General features: G+C 47.8%; 1 protein-coding gene across 1 annotated transcript in view; it reads left to right on the top strand.

Moving 5' to 3' along the window:
• Positions 1-451: 451 nt before the first annotated feature.
• The window catches only part of LOC309346057 (phospholipase A2 inhibitor gamma subunit B-like), a 50486-nt gene continuing 35196 nt past the window's right edge, over positions 452-15741 (top strand). Inside the window, exons 1-3 of the mRNA XM_081869720.1 lie at positions 452-1211; positions 1829-1981; positions 2958-3092. The gene's annotated coding sequence lies outside the window, so the exon portion shown is untranslated. The remainder of the gene's footprint in view (positions 1212-1828; positions 1982-2957; positions 3093-15741) is intronic.

Raw genomic sequence — 15741 nt, 5'->3', positions numbered from 1 at the left:
AATCATTTCCCAGAAGTCCTTCACTTTCTTACATTCCCGCCACATATGGTAAAAAGTACCTTCTTTTTCCTTACATTTCCAACATTTATTATTTGTTTTATACATTTTAGCTCATTTTACTGGTGTTATATACCATCTGTACATCATTTTCATTATATTTTCTATTAAAGCACTGCAGGCAGTAAAATTTATTCCCTCTCTCCATAATTTTTTTCCAATTTTCTAATTGTATATTATGACCAATATCTTTAGCTCAATCATAACTGATTTAACTTTTTCATCTTTCAAATGCCATTCCATTTAGATAATATTTTAACTTTATTATTTAATAATTCTAATTCAAATCTCGATTTTATATATCCAAATCCATTTTTCTTTTTATCATCTTTAAACATTTCATTAATTTGAAGATAATGGAACCAGTCATTCACAAAACCTTTGACCTCCTCATAAGGTTTTGATTTCCATTGGTTATCCATCTCCTTCACTAATTGTTCATAGGTGGCCCAATTTTTACTCATATTTATATTTTTCACACTCATTGCCTAAAGAGGCAATAGTCATCATGGTGTCTTACATTCTAATAAATGCTTATATCTATCTCACACCTCATACAATGACTTTCAAAATATGTGGTTCCCAAATCCTTTATGAGCTTTTACCTTATCATACCAAAAATATGTGTGCCATCAAAGATGAATAAATCAGCCAATTTCAGCATGGAGCTTTGAATTTCACTATGTCCCTCTGTGTCTTCTTGGCAAACACACAGCCCCCACTCCCAGACCTTACTGAACCATTTGTTCCCAAGAGTTGCCCACATCATGAATCTATAGCCTTTAAATATCTCCACGTAAGACTCTACCTGCATCAGTTCTCTGCCTTGGTACATCTCTGCTCTGAGTCACCAAATCTTTCAAGAATGCAGAAAGCACTTCTGAGCACCTGCCTCCTCTTGGCCCTGCTTTCTCCAGGTAAGAATCAACTTGCAGAATTGGATTATTTTAATCATCTTTTAATGACACTGAAAAGACCATTAAGCTTGTTACCATCTCAGGAAATCTGCTGCAATAACCTCTATCTCCTTTATGCAGCGACATCTCTGATTTGTTCCTCCTGTAATAGTAATGCAACTTCATGTAAAGGTGAAAAATCTGAGATCTGTCGCTCTAAACCAATCTGTGTCTCTGGTGTTCTGGATAATAATATAGGTGAGCTGGAACTTTTCACTTATTCTTGTTCACCCAAATAAATGTTGTTCATGTGCAAATTAATATAATGTATTGATTATTACTTGCATCTAAACCCCAACTTTTTTCCAAAGAGCACTATGTGCTGTACATGGTTTTGGTACCAGTCGCAGTGTCACCCTCCCCTGTGTGAGGTGTGATAGAATGAACTCACTCACAAAATGATCTAGATTAAAAATGGCCACAAATTTATTGATTACTGGTGTAGGTAGACTTTTGGCTCTGGCTTTGGTTATAAATCCATTCCAGTTGCCTACTGAAGGGGTGAAACCACAGGGTCATGTCATGAAATATGGCCTCTCACCAGGCGCCAATCTACCCAGATTGACTTGCTAAGGCCATCGCTGGGAACGGGACTTCCATCGAGACCCTTCTAATGAGGTACCCTGATTACGCTGCTGATTCAGCACAGGGTGATTAGGTTCATCTACTGATTCAAGAACTGTGCATTACGTAGTTTTTCATGGAAGAGTAAAGAATTTCGTTAATAGGAACCATCATTAAAAATAAATACATTTGGAGGGAATTAATCAGAATTCTTGCAGATCTTGTGATTTGTTTCCTTTTGTTCTTCACAGTTCAGCAGTATAAAGTGGCAACTTACCGGGGATGTGGTCATTCCCAACGTTGCCACTCAGGTGATTACAGTTTAACTTCAGCCAATGGTAAATACCTCCAGATGAAGGTCTTCTGCTGCGGAACATACAAGTGTAATAAGGAACCTCTCTATGGTGAGTTTCTGCATCTCTGAAAGTTAATGGCTTATTAACCCGTCATATAACTTCCACCCAGTTACAGACAAAGTATAGCATCTTTGTTTTTCAGTCCATTCAGACACTAGGTGCGAGGGTCTAATAAGTATCTACAAGTGATCTTTGAATCGTTCAAGAAAGGAGATTCCACCTAAACTTCAGGTAAAACTTTCTCACAGTAAGAGTTCTTTTACTGTGGAATGTTCTTAATCAGGACATTGTGGAATCACCTTATTGGAGCTTTTGAAGCAGAGATTGGATGGCCATTTGTCCTGGAGGATTTAGCTCGGTATCCTGCATTACAGGGGGTTGGACTAGATGACCCTTAGGGTCCCTTCCAGCTCAACAGTTCTGTGATGAATCTGGAATGGATGAAGTAGATGGTTTCCTCTTAGGACGCAGAATACTTTAGTCCTCTTTATTCATCAGTCATACTTTATATGTATAAGGGCTGGGGCTGGAGGCAGAGAAAGAGAAAATAATATGGAAAATCTTGACACAGCTCTAAAAACTTTGGGGTCTGGGTCTGCTGACTACTTGCTTGCACCCATAGTAAGAGAAATGACCTCCAAGAGAATGCAGCTGACTGTAGCTTCAAATACCCATATAGCTTCAAATACCCATATAGCTTTGAATACCCATATACAAAGCTTTGAATACCCATAAACTGTAGCTTTGAATACCCATATACAAAGTGAGAACTGTGGAAAATAGAATGAAAATGAGCATGCCTGAGAAAAGATGAAAAACAAAATCATTATTTATAGACACTCAGCAGTTGTGCCTTTTCTGCAAAGTTGATGGCCAAAGTAGGGCACAATGTGGAGATAGCAAGTCCAGGTAAGATCAGAAGTTACTAGAAAGCATGAAATAAATGAAATAAAGTTAACAGTAATGAGAAGGGGGGGGGGATGATGTTTATCAATATACTGACTGTAGGCATTTACTTTGGTAGTTCCACCTCGTGAGGATCTTTCCCCCAATGGTCTATGGTGCCCAGCCTGCTTCGGCCAAACCTGCGAAGGTCAGGGGACTGTTAGCTGCCTTGGCAATGAGACCAAGTGCATTGACTATTCTAGCGGGGCTATATGTGAGTAATATTTCCAATCAGCTAATAAAATCTGCTCCTCTGTCTCCTTATCACTGCCAGAAAAGCAATGTCTAATCTTTGCTTGCTTTTTATATGTGTTATGTGTATGTAGCTTTGATTTCTTTCTCTGAGGAAAAGGAGGATGCTCTAGTCCTGTTTCGTATTCCAATCTACCCCTGTTACAATTGTGTAAGAGCTAGAGGGGACAGGCTCACTCATGGGCAGGGGTTTGCATTGTGTGGGGTGTTTACAAAGGTACAGTAGGCTCCTCACAGCACACTTTTGTCCTCTAATGGACAAGGGGCATCAAAAAATAGGGATACAAGGGGGGCGGGTAGGACCAGATAGCACTGTTCTGCCTTGAAAGCATTGGTTCAATGTGTAGTAATCATTTATAGTCTATGGGTTGAAGTAGAATGGTAATTTCTACATCTGATACAAGCTGAGAATTTCCAGCTGACAAGTTTCTATTCTCTTTTGGATTCCAATCTACCGCTGTTAAAATTACTTAAGAACTAGAGACAGACTCACTCAGGGGCAGGGTTTTGCATTGTGTGGGGAGCATAAACAAGTACAGCAGGCTCCTTACAGCACATCCTTTTCCTCAAGTGTGCAAGGGGCATCAGGGCAGAGGGATACAAGGGGAGGTGCAGAACCAGCCGGCACCTAACTGCTCCTCCGCACAGCAGTACAGTGGTGCCCCGCAAGACGAAAGCCTCGCAAGACAGAAAACCCGCTAGACGAAAGGGTTTTCTGTTTTGGAGGCGCTTCGCAAAACAAATTTCCCTATGGGCTTCCTTCGCAAGACGAAATGTCTTGCGAGTTCCTGCGGGTTTTCCCCCCTTTCCCCCCCTTTCCCTAAGCCGCTAAGCCGCTTATCAGCTGATCTGCTGATAAGCCGCTTATCAGCTGATCCGCTAAAAGCCGCTAAACCGCTAATAGCACTAATCCACTAAGCTGTCAATGGGCTTGCTTCGCAAGACGAAAAAACCGTTATACGAAGAGCCTCACAGAACGGATTAATTTCGTCTTGTGAGGCACCACTGTATGAACCATTGGGTGCTGGTCCAGGAGGATTGTGTCTTGCCACACACCTTGGCCAAAAGTTGAAAAGAAAGGAGGCTGGGAGAAAGGCAAGTGGGTAGCCTTGGTAAAAGTGACACATTTGGCCACCTGCTGGGCTTCATTGGTTCACTGGTTAAGTTTCCTAAGGCATGCACTAGTGGTGACTGGCTGACAGATTAATCCTACCATGTGTTGGTTCCAAACACACTAAGCTTTTATAAACATGGTCTTCCCTAGGACCTAATAAAGAACTCATGCAAACCTTATACTTTTTATTTCCCAGATGTATATGGTTTCCTTCCGCCACTGACACTCAAAGGCTGTGCAACTGAAGACATGTGTGCCCTTAATGGAAAAAGATTTTCATATGGCTATCTTCACTTAGAGCGGATTGTAACCAAATGCTCTGATGCTAAGAAAGCCTCAGAGCAGATCGTTCTTGAAGGGTAGATAGGAGAGAGGAAAGCTCTCCTCCTTGTCAATTCCATTGTTTATGGTACCAGCAGAATATAATAACAGCTTATGTTGAGAGGAGGGGCTGAGGCCTACTGGGTTTTCTTTTTCACTGTTTGTGAAATTCATGATCAAAATAAACTCTTCTGACATATCTGTATTCTTTATCTGTATGTTTTATATATGCAGAATGTGTGGAATGATGAGAAAGGGTATTTGACAGGATATATGAGAATTGGCTTTGTGTTTTATTCAGCCCTACTTGCTTCTACTGCTAAATTTACATGGTAGCACAAAACCTCACACACACAAATGCTTCTGTCCTAAAACAGATATTTATTGGAAGATCCGTCAGCCAGTCATAGGCAGTCTAAGCATTAGACTGGTCAGTTGTGCATCACAAGACAGGGGAAATGTATCTCCAAAGAAGAGATCCCAGGTTTGCATAATATTCATCTTTGCTGATTTTTCTCTATAAATTCAAATTCATAATTTAGAAATTCATCTCACTATAGTGGTGCAGGCTTAATTTTGAACTGTTTGCCTGCCCACTTAGTCCTCCCAATTCTAGTGGCTGATGCCCTATTCTCTCTGCTTATTGTTCTTGGTCTTTAAACCAGAACTGGACCAGAGAAGCTTTCAAATGAAGGACGCCTTGAAGGAGAGGGTTGTCTTCTGACTGTTCATCTAATTCAGGACTGCCTTCTACAAAGATAGACATATGACTCACCCATATGACATATAATTGCAATGACAAAGTTGACAGATGTTTAGAGACAGATTGAAATACATTTTGAATGGATTAATAGAACAAAGTGCTCCTAGGTTTGAATCAGGTCACTGGACCAAGTGGTGCCTTCTTCAAACAGAAAATCAAAAGTGCCTGAAAGTAAAGACTTTGTGATCAGTTAGATGTGGACAAAGTAAAATAAAGCCAATGCTTAATTCATCCATTCTCGACATGTACTCTTATTATTAACCCCTGTTGATGCTGATTAGGGCTGCAGTGCTCATCAGAGTCATTTGAAGCCAACCCCCCCCCCCTCTGTGTGTGTGTGTGTGTGTGTGTGTGTGTGTGCTGATATTGGAATTTGAAGAACAAAAGGTTCCTTTTTACTTTTGTGGCAAAATAAAAAAGGGAGGGAGAGACAGAATGAGGCATTGGACACCTGAGTAGCAGCAGTAGTAGTTCACATTTGTGTAACAAATTATGGCCAGCAGTCAGTCTCTGAGAACATTGTTGGTGGTCATAGCATTGTGAGAAGATACTAAAAAATGGGGGGGGGGGATAATCAGAAGGCCTCAGGTTGGATGGTCGTGTGTCATTTAAGATTTAGTTGAGAATCCTGTATTGCAGCGGGTTGTACAAAATGGTGCTCAGAGTACCTTCCAACTCTATAACTCTATTCTTCTAGGATTTTATGATTCAGTGACTTAGAGGCCTTCTCAGAGCAAGAATCTAAGTAGGAGCTGTCCATGTGCCTACAATAACCCAACCACATTACCCCCAACACCAGTACAAGGCCTTGCTTGTTGGCTGAAAATCTGCTGTACCCTCACTATCCAAAACATTATCGGATTCTTTGAGGCATCTCTGCTCTAAACCTGCTATGAAGTGCAAGCCTTAAATATACTAAATAAAAGTCACACTCTTTTTTGATTTTATTAGGTAAAGGTAAAGGTACCCCTGCCCGTACGGGCCAGTCGTGTCCGACTCTGGGGTTGCGCGCCCATCTCGCTTAAGAGGCCAGGGGCCAGCGCTGTCCGAAGACACTTCCGGGTCACGTGGCCAGCATGACGAAGCTGCTCTGGCGAGCCTGCACCAGTGCAGCACACGGAAATGCCATTTACCTTCCTGCTATAAAGCGGTACCTATTTATCTACTTGCACTTAAGGGTGCTTTCGAACTGCTAGGTGGGCAGGAGGTGGGACCGAACGACGGGAGCTCACCCCGCCACGGGGATTCGAACCGCCGACCATGCGATCGGCAAGTCCTAAGCGCTGAGGTTTTACCCACAGCGCCACCCGTGTCCCTTTTGATTTTATTAGAGAATACTAATAAAAATTAAAGGCTTGCAGTTGCCTGGCTACACATAAACAATTTTATTGTATTTTACAATTTAATATTCAGCCAATGAGTTGCAGACCTTTTAGTTACAGAGAGCCATGCCATCACTTGTGGTGGGGCTGTCCAAGAATAGAACTTTTGGGATGGGTGGAAATACATTCAGAAAATGTATAATATTGTATATATAAGGTTGTATAGGAACAATCAACCTTTATCAATTTTTTATTTTTACAGAATTTGTTGTAGGGTTATTCAAACCTAGATGATATTACATGCAATTTGAAAGGTTTTAGGATTTCTGTATCATATATACACATATCAGCCTGAGAGTTTCTCAGTTTAGCGGAAACTTTATATCAGTGAAACAGGTGGAGGTCATTATTTTAAAAAAGATCACTAAGGAAGTTGCTACAGGTAGAGTACTGGGTCCATCACTTCTCACATGCCTTCCCCCTGGTCAAATCCCTGCTATTTGTGGTCCTGAAAACAGTATAGAACAAATTTTGATTCATGCATCTTTGATCCTTTCCAAAATGTGGGTCAGTCAAGACGTGCACCTGTGCTTAGTGCACTGTGTGTCCTTTGACAGTGCAGTGGGGTTGCTGCCCAGGTGTGGCACGGGAATCCAGATGGGCAAGATTGTTGTTAGAACAATTTACGGGCCATTTTTTCATTGTTAGTTGGAGTACTATTAAGTGGCTGAATTTTGGGAAATAGTTGTTCAGCAAATTAATTCAGTTGCTATGCAGGCTGTCTTGCCAGTACCTTCTCTAGCACTGAGAACAGTCAGGGGTGCTCACTGTACTCTGCTCAGCACCTGCTAAAAACATATTTGCTTAGACAAGCATACTCAGAGGCTTAGAAAGTTGTAATTTTAATCAGTTTTAGAATTTGAACTCTTGTATATTCTGATGCTTTCTCATATTTATCCGCTTGTAACAACTTCTTCTTCTTCTTCTTCTTCTTCTTCTTCTTCTTCTTCTTCAATCAGGCCGTGTATAAATTTTAGGAAATAATGTATAAATAAAACAGCATTGCTGGGTATCTGGGATGGACCAAGGGGAAAACTGAGCAGTTAAATGGTTTGTTTGTTTTTTCTTAACTTGATCTTAGGAAAAACATTACTACAATTTTTTTGGGAATAGATAAAGAAACTCAATTTGAATATGCTAGTATCTGGGTAGCTGACAATGTTTTGTGAGCTTTTTATATCTGTCCTGGAGGTTTTATTAAACATGATTAGAAGGGACCAGCTGGTTAAAGGAATACAGGTCGGAGCAAAACATTACAAATTAAGGGCATTTGCAGATGACTTAGTGTTAACATTGCAACAGCCAGAGGCTAGCACCAAAAGAGTGTTAGAGTTAATTGAGATATTTGGTCAAGTGGCAGGATTTAAATTGAATAAACAAAAAACAAAAGTGCTGGAAAAAAAATTAACAATGAAAGAAAAAGATAGATTTCAGAGTGAAACTGGTCTGGAAATAACGAAAAAAGTGAAATACCTGGGGGTGAATCTAACATCTAAGAATGTTAATCTATTTAAAGATAACTATGAAAAATGTTGGACAGAAGTGAAGAAAGATCTAGATATATGGTCTAGGCTGAGACTTTCCTTGTTAGGCCGAATTGCTGTTATCAAGATGAACGTATTACCGAGGATGTTGTTTTTATTTCAGACACTACAGATTTTGGACAAGATGGAGTGTTTCAAGAGGTGGCAGAAAGATATCTCCAAATTTGTCTGGCAGGGCAAAAAGCCCAGAATAAAGTTTAAGATTTTAACAGATGCGAAAGATAGAGGGGGGTTTGCCCTGCCAGACTTAAAACTCTATTATGAAGCAGCAGCTTTCTGCTGGCTGAAGCAATGGCTACTTCTTGAGGACACAGACATTTTGGATCTGGAAGGGTATGACAATAACTTTGGTTGGCATGCGTATTTATGGTATGACAAGGTAAAGGTTCATAAGGGTTTCAAAAATCATATTGTCAGGAAGGCATTGTATAATGTTTGGATTCGATATAAAGATTTGTTGGAAAGTAAAACCCCCAGGTGGTTGTCACCAATGGAAGCCAAGGCAGTGAAAAAGCTTAATATGGACACCAATTGGCCAAAATATTGTGAAATTTTAGAACAAGATGGTGAAAAGTTTAAACTTAAGAGTTATGATAAGCTGAAGCATAAAGTTCGAGATTGGTTACATTACCATCAGATAAATGAAGTATTTAAGCTAGACAGGAAGGTAGGATTCCAGAAGGAGAGGTCGAAGCTAGAAACAGAACTGTTAGAACCCAATACTAAGAATTTGTCTAGAATGTATAACTTGTTGCTGAAATGGAACACTCAGGATGAAACGGTGAAATCAGCTATGATTAAATGGGCACAAGATATTGGTCATTGTCAGGGAACTGCCATCGGAGGAACAGGTGGTGGAAAGGCTCCAGGAGAATAGGAGAGATTCTGCAGCAGAAGAAGGAACCAGTAGGGGGAGAGCAGGAGCTCCGGAGGAAGGGGAGTCGGAGGGGAGGCTCTGGGATACTTCCAGTGAGAATAGTGAAGAGGTAACAAGACCCCCCTTAGGAACTCCCACCCTTCGCCGGAAACTGTCACGCAGAGAGTCCCGGAGGCGCATGTCCGTCAAACAGCTTTTATGCTGGCGTAAGTTCCGTAGACGCCCACTGTCAGATTCTACCAGCGACTGACGGAGTCATGCTTTGGGGGCTCCGTTAGTGACTCGGTTTGGTTGACCAGCCAAACACCAGAGGGATCAAGCTTTTACACACAAGCAGCTCATTATCCCATCACAGCAATCTGACAGTCTTTGAAAGCGGCTTGTGCAAGCAGAGGGCATCATGAGCGAACCAGCCGGAACCGGAGGAGCGGGAGCTGGAGCTGGAGCAGGTCCAAGCCTGGAAGAAAGGTACAGGGCGTTGGAGGTCCAGCTCGCGCTGCAAACGGCGAGGCTCGAGGAGAGGAGGGCTCAAGATGCGGATAAGGGGAAAACCACCCCACTTGCCAGAAAGGTGCCTGGATTGGTGCAGAAATTTGGGGGGGATCCCAGGAACTATCAAGCCTTTAGGACAGAGATGCAATATGCTCTCAATCTACTGTTTGATGACTTCCCCGATGAGAACTCTAGAGTGGCGTATGTGATTGGCCATCTAGAGGGAGGGGCGAAGGACTGGATTCGACCTCTGATGGCAGCCAATAATGAAATCTTAAAGGACACAATGAAGTTTTTTCGCGCCATGGACTTGATGTTTTCCAGCGAGATTGAGCAGGGGGTGGTGCGCAGGCAGTTAATGGCGTGTAAACAGGGGAGCCGATCTGTACGTGAGTACTGGACTGAGTTCACCATGCTGATTCATAGACTGGGGTGGGACCTTGCGAGTGAACCTATTCAAATGCTGTTTGAAGAAGGGCTCTCTCCGGCAGTGAAAGATGAACTTTCCCGGGCGCCTAGGGCGGAGTCTATGGATCAGCTGACTAAATCTGCGCTGTCCATAGGGGCGCGCCAGGAGGCAAGAGCTTTGGAAAAGCGGGAAGGAAAGGGGGAACGTTGGAAGGACTTCCGCATTCCAGAGATTCCGGAGCAGCCTTTCCCGCCAGCAGAGCCGATGGAACTTGGAACAGCGCGCGTGCGCGCAGTTTCAAACACCAGTGAAGGGCGGAAGAAGGAGGGAAAGAGCGCCAAGAGATGTTATCTCTGCCAACAGCCAGGTCACTTTGCCAGAGTCTGTCCGCAAAGGAAGGAATGGCAAGGGATGGCGGGAACTGTTGGGGGGAAGGAGGAAGGAGAAATCAAGGAGCAAGTAAAAGCTGTTGTTGATATGCAGTGTCCCTGCACAGCGGAAGGATGAGGAGTACGTGCCACATACTCTATATTGCTTTATTTACACTTCAAAGCTGGTATGTTACAGAAAAACATCTTGCCTCTGCTGGAGCAGAGAAAAGCATCCTCTCTCCTCTAAAGCACGGAGAGAGAGAAAACAACAAAAAAAAAAAAAACACTGAACTGCAAAGGACAGTGAAAAACAGGAAACCAGTGTACGTCACATCCAGTCTCCCTTTCCCGTGGGAAAACCCAACAGTACGCTGACTGTGGAATGTAAACACCTGTCTTGTGACAAGCACTTCGCTGCACAGTGAAGAGAGCAGAAACCAACATCCTCCCCCTTTCTGTGAACATCACTGGGCAGCGTGTTCGTACAATATCAGTACAAACCCAACTTCTGCACATAGGTACAGTGTTGATCCCTTGATACAATCTTGGACAATACATCAGCAGGAATTTCATTACCTGGCATATAGGACACCGTTACGAGTCCCTTCTGAATATGTTCCCTAGCATGTTGCAACTTCAATTGCAAGTGCTTCGTGCTTTGCTTACAACCTTCAGAATTCAGCAAAGCCAAACATGCTTTGTTGTCCTGGTAAACCTGGTGTGATGGCCTGGGATTCCGATTCAGAGGATGAACCAGAGGAATCCCAGCCTGCACAGGAGTCCCCGCCTCCAGGGCCGGCTGAACTGGGGCAAGGCCTAGATGCTGAAGAACCTGCACCTGTGACAGAGCATCAGGAGCTGGCCCCAGGTGAAGCCCTTCTGGCCCCAGAGGGGCTTGACGACTCAGTGGCCACAGGTGAGCCTCCTCCAGGGCCCAGTAACCCTTCGGCCTCTCCTGATCTGCAGAGGCTTAGGGCAGAGAGGCGAAGGGAACTGGTTGCCCCCAGGAGGAGTGCTCGCCTTAAGGCCAGAGGAGGCGGGGCTCCTGGGGGCCGGGACCGCCCCCGGCCTTAGAAGAGGATAAAAGCCCAGTCAGCCTGGCCCCAGGTTGCGGGAGCAACGTCGTTGTTGGCTTTGGACCTTCCTGTGTTCCTGATCCCTGCTTGGCCTCCTGTTCCTGACTATCCGGTGTTCCAGTTCCCAGCTCGGCCTCCTGTTCCAGCGTACCTGTTCCCCGCCCGGCTCCCCGTCTTGGACCTCGCCCCTCTTCGTGTGGACTCTGCTTACACCCACGGTACCTTCCCCCGGGACCAGCACAGTTTGCTCCCACCACACCCGCACTCCCCCTTCGTTGGGGTGCGTTCGGGAAGAGCCAGAGGCCATGGCTGACCAGGCGGCTGCGCTGGTGGCATTGGCCCAGGAAAACCAGGCCTTGACCCACACCGTTCAGCAGCTAAGCGATGTGGTTGCGGCGCTTCAGCAGCGGTTGGAAGCCTTTCCAGATCCTGGGGCCGACGCCCTAGCTCCAGGCAAGTACCCAGTGGCCTTGCCAGAGAAATTTGATGGGACCCAGGCCAGTTTTCCCATGTTCCTCGCCCAGGCCAAGTTGTACATTCAGGGGCGAGCCCGGAACTTCCCTGACGACCGCACCAAGGTGCATTTTTTAATCAGTTTGTTAAAGGACCAGGCGGCCAAGTGGGCTTTGCCACTGCTCCGGCAAGACTCTCCTTTGCTAACGGACTATGTGGGGTTTTGTAACCACTTAGAGACTGCGTTTGGTAACCCACTGAAGGAGAGCCAAGCCAATCGGGCGATTCGTCGGTTGAGACAGGACAAGTCCACAGCCGCCGCCTACGCCACAGAATTTCGGCTGTTGGCACAAGACTTGTCTTGGAATGACTCTGCACTACGGGACCAGTATCTTGAGGGACTGTCGGACGAGATACTGGACCAGTTGGCCATGATGGATCGTCCCACCACACTGGATACCCTCATTCAGCGGAGCCTGCAGATAGACGATCGGTTGGAGGACCGTCGCCAGACCCGGGACCGCCAGCACTCCCGACTCCTGGCGCCAGTCCTTCCCAGCAGGTCCACGCCCACAGCCGAGTTGCCAGTCGAGCCAACGCCGCTCGGGGCTGCGCGACCTCGGCTCTCCCCCTCGGAGAAGTCGCGGCGTCGGGAGGGGAACCTGTGCCTTTACTGCGGTGGGGGTGGACATTACGCCCGTTCCTGTCCCGAGAAGCTACCAGTCGCAGGGAAACCGCCAACCTCAGTAGCCGAAGGCCCTAGCAACGTGGGGTCCCAAACCATGCAAGAAGGGCCCTCACCAGTAGAATTGCGACATCTCATGGTACCGGTGCGTCTCTACCCTCCAGGTGGGCCCTGGATTCTTACCCACGCTTTGGTAGATTCGGGGGCAACCCGCTCCTATATGGACGCTGCCTTTGCCGCTCATCATCAGGTGCCACTTCAGAACAAGCCAGAACCGGTACAGGTGGAGGCAATTGACGGACGGCTCCTGCGTTCGGGTGCCGTCACTCGGGAGACCCAGCCCTTGGTCCTGTGTCTCCAGCAGCACCGGGAGGTGCGAACCTTGGACATTGCCTCCATGCCCCGGTTCCCCCTGGTGCTCGGAATGGACTGGCTAGAGGCTCACAACGTTCAGATTGACTGGGTCAAATGGTCCGTACACTTCCCAGATCCATGTTCCCATGCTCAGTCGCAGATGCTAGCGGCCGCACCCACGGAGGAGGCAGCACCCACGCTCCCAGCCGTGTACCGGGACTACCAAGACGTGTTCGAGGAACGGGGGGCAGACCAGCTGCCGCCACATCGGTCTTTTGACTGCGGCATAAACCTCCAGCCCGGAGCGCCCCTACCGGTGAGTCGCTTATACTCTCTAACAGAGCCAGAGCGCGAGGCTTTGCAGGACTTCTTGCGCAAGAACCTGGAGCGTGGGTTCATTAGGCCTTCCACCTCGCCTACTGCGGCACCAGTGCTCTTTGTTAAGAAGAAATGTGGGGAACTCCGTCCTTGCCATGATTACCGAGCCCTGAACAAAATCACCATCCCAGACCGGTACCCCTTGCCCCTTATTTCGGAGTTGCTGGAGCGGGTGCAAGGGGCACAGGTGTTCACCAAGCTGGACCTCCGGGGGGCCTACAACTTGATTCGGATCCGAGCCGGGGATGAGTGGAAGACAGCGTTTGGGACCCGGTACGGGCAGTTCGAATACTTGGTTATGCCTTTTGGTTTATGCAACGCGCCTGCTGTGTTCCAACGCTACATCAACCACGTGTTCCAGGATTTGTTAGACAAGTACGTGGTGGTGTACTTGGATGACATACTGGTTTACTCCCGTGACCCGGCTCGCCATGAGGGACATGTCCGGACCGTGCTGCAGCGCTTGCGTGAGCACCGTTTGTACGCAAAGCTCAGCAAGTGCGAGTTCCATCAGCGGACTGTGGACTTCCTTGGTCACCGGCTCTCTCCAGATGGGGTGCAGATGGACCCTGGGAAGGTGGCAGCGGTTCGAGAATGGGCGGCACCCCGGAACCGCAAGGACCTACAGCGTTTCCTGGGGTTCGCCAACTACTACCGGACCTTCATCGCAGATTATGCTCATCGCACCACCCCGTTGACCCGGCTACTGCGCCCAAAGACGCCGTTTTCCTGGGACGAGGAGGCAGAGGAGGCGTTCCAGGGGTTGAAGGCCTGTTTCCAGAGGGCGCCGATCTTACAACATCCTGACCCCTCTCGACCCTTTGTGGTGGAGACCGACGCCTCCAGTACGGCTCTCGGTGCCGTCTTGTCTCAACAGAATGGACCTGAAGCGCCACTCTTGCCCTGTGCCTTCTATTCCCGCCAGCTCCTACCAGCGGAGCGTAACTATACTGTGTGGGAGCGGGAACTACTGGCCATCAAGGTGGCCTTTGAGGTCTGGCGCCACCATCTTGAGGGGGCACGACATCCGGTGGAGGTGAGAACCGACCACCGGAATCTGGAGTACCTCCAGACCACCCGCAAGCTGAACCAAAGACAGATCCGGTGGGCGTTGTTCTTTTCCCGGTTCCAGTTCCGGATCCGCTATATCCCTAGCTCTCAGAACCAGAAGGCAGATGCCCTGTCCCGGAAACCTGAAGACAACGCAGACACGGTACAGCAAGCAGAACCCACCACGATCCTACCTCCAGCTGCGTTCCTGGCCACCCAGGAGGCGGAACCACTGCAGGCTCGGGTGCGGGAACAGCAGCGGGTCGACGCTTGGGCCCAGGAACGACTCCGGGAGCTGGCTGAAGGGTCCAGCCCACAGTATCCGGGGCTGGTCCTGCATCAGGGCCTTCTGCTGCACCACGGCCGTCTGTACATCCCGCCAGGGCCACTGCGGCTGGAGGTTCTCCGGATGGCCCATGATGCCCCAGCAGCGGGGCACTTTGGACGGTATCGGACCACCCATCTGGTCAGTCGTGAGTTTTGGTGGCCCCGCCTGAAGGCCGACGTGGCTCGCTACGTTGCTGGTTGTGATGTCTGCCGGCGCGCCAAGGGTCCTACCGGGCGACCCCCCGGCCTACTTCAGCCATTGCCAGTTCCACTGCGCCCTTGGCACACGGTTTCATTGGACTTTGTAGTGGACTTACCCCCGTCTCGTGGCTGTACCTGCCTTCTAGTGTTCTCCGACCATTTCACCAAGATGGTGCACTGCACCCCCTGCCCATCTGTACCCACAGCCAAGGAAACCGCTCAGCTGTACCTTCAGCATGTCTTCCGCCTGCATGGCCTACCAGAGCGCGTGGTGTCCGACCGGGGCGTTCAGTTCACATCCCGGTTCTGGCGAGCATTACACCAGACCCTCGGGACAGAGGTCTGCCTCTCGTCAGCCTACCACCCACAGACCGATGGCCAGACGGAACGGGCGAACGCGGTGCTGGAGCAGTACCTCCGGTGTTACTGCAGCTACCAGCAGGATGACTGGGTCGACCACCTGGCATTGGCGGAGTTCGCCTACAACAACGCGGTGAATGCGTCCACCCAGCAGACCCCGTTCCAGGCCAGTTACGGTTATCATCCACGGCTGTTTCCAGATGTGCTGCCGGCATCCGCGGTCCCGGCGGTGACGGAGTGGCTTCAAGAGCTCCAGTCCCAGCAACAGCTTTTGGTGGAGCAACTGCACCAGGCCAAGGAAGCGTACAAAGCCCAGGCCGACCGCCACCGCCAGGTGGGGCCGGAACTTCGCGTCGGTGACCTGGTTTGGCTCTCCACTCGCCACCTCCACCCCTCTCGACCTTCGCGGAAGTTGGACGCCCGCTTCACCGGCCCGTTCCCTATCGTGGACCAA

Source organism: Podarcis erhardii (genome assembly GCF_964252035.2).
Source record: "Podarcis erhardii genome assembly, chromosome: 7".
In the NCBI taxonomy this organism is placed as follows: Eukaryota; Metazoa; Chordata; class Lepidosauria; order Squamata; family Lacertidae; genus Podarcis; species Podarcis erhardii.
This window is presented reverse-complemented; position numbering and strand designations above follow the sequence as displayed.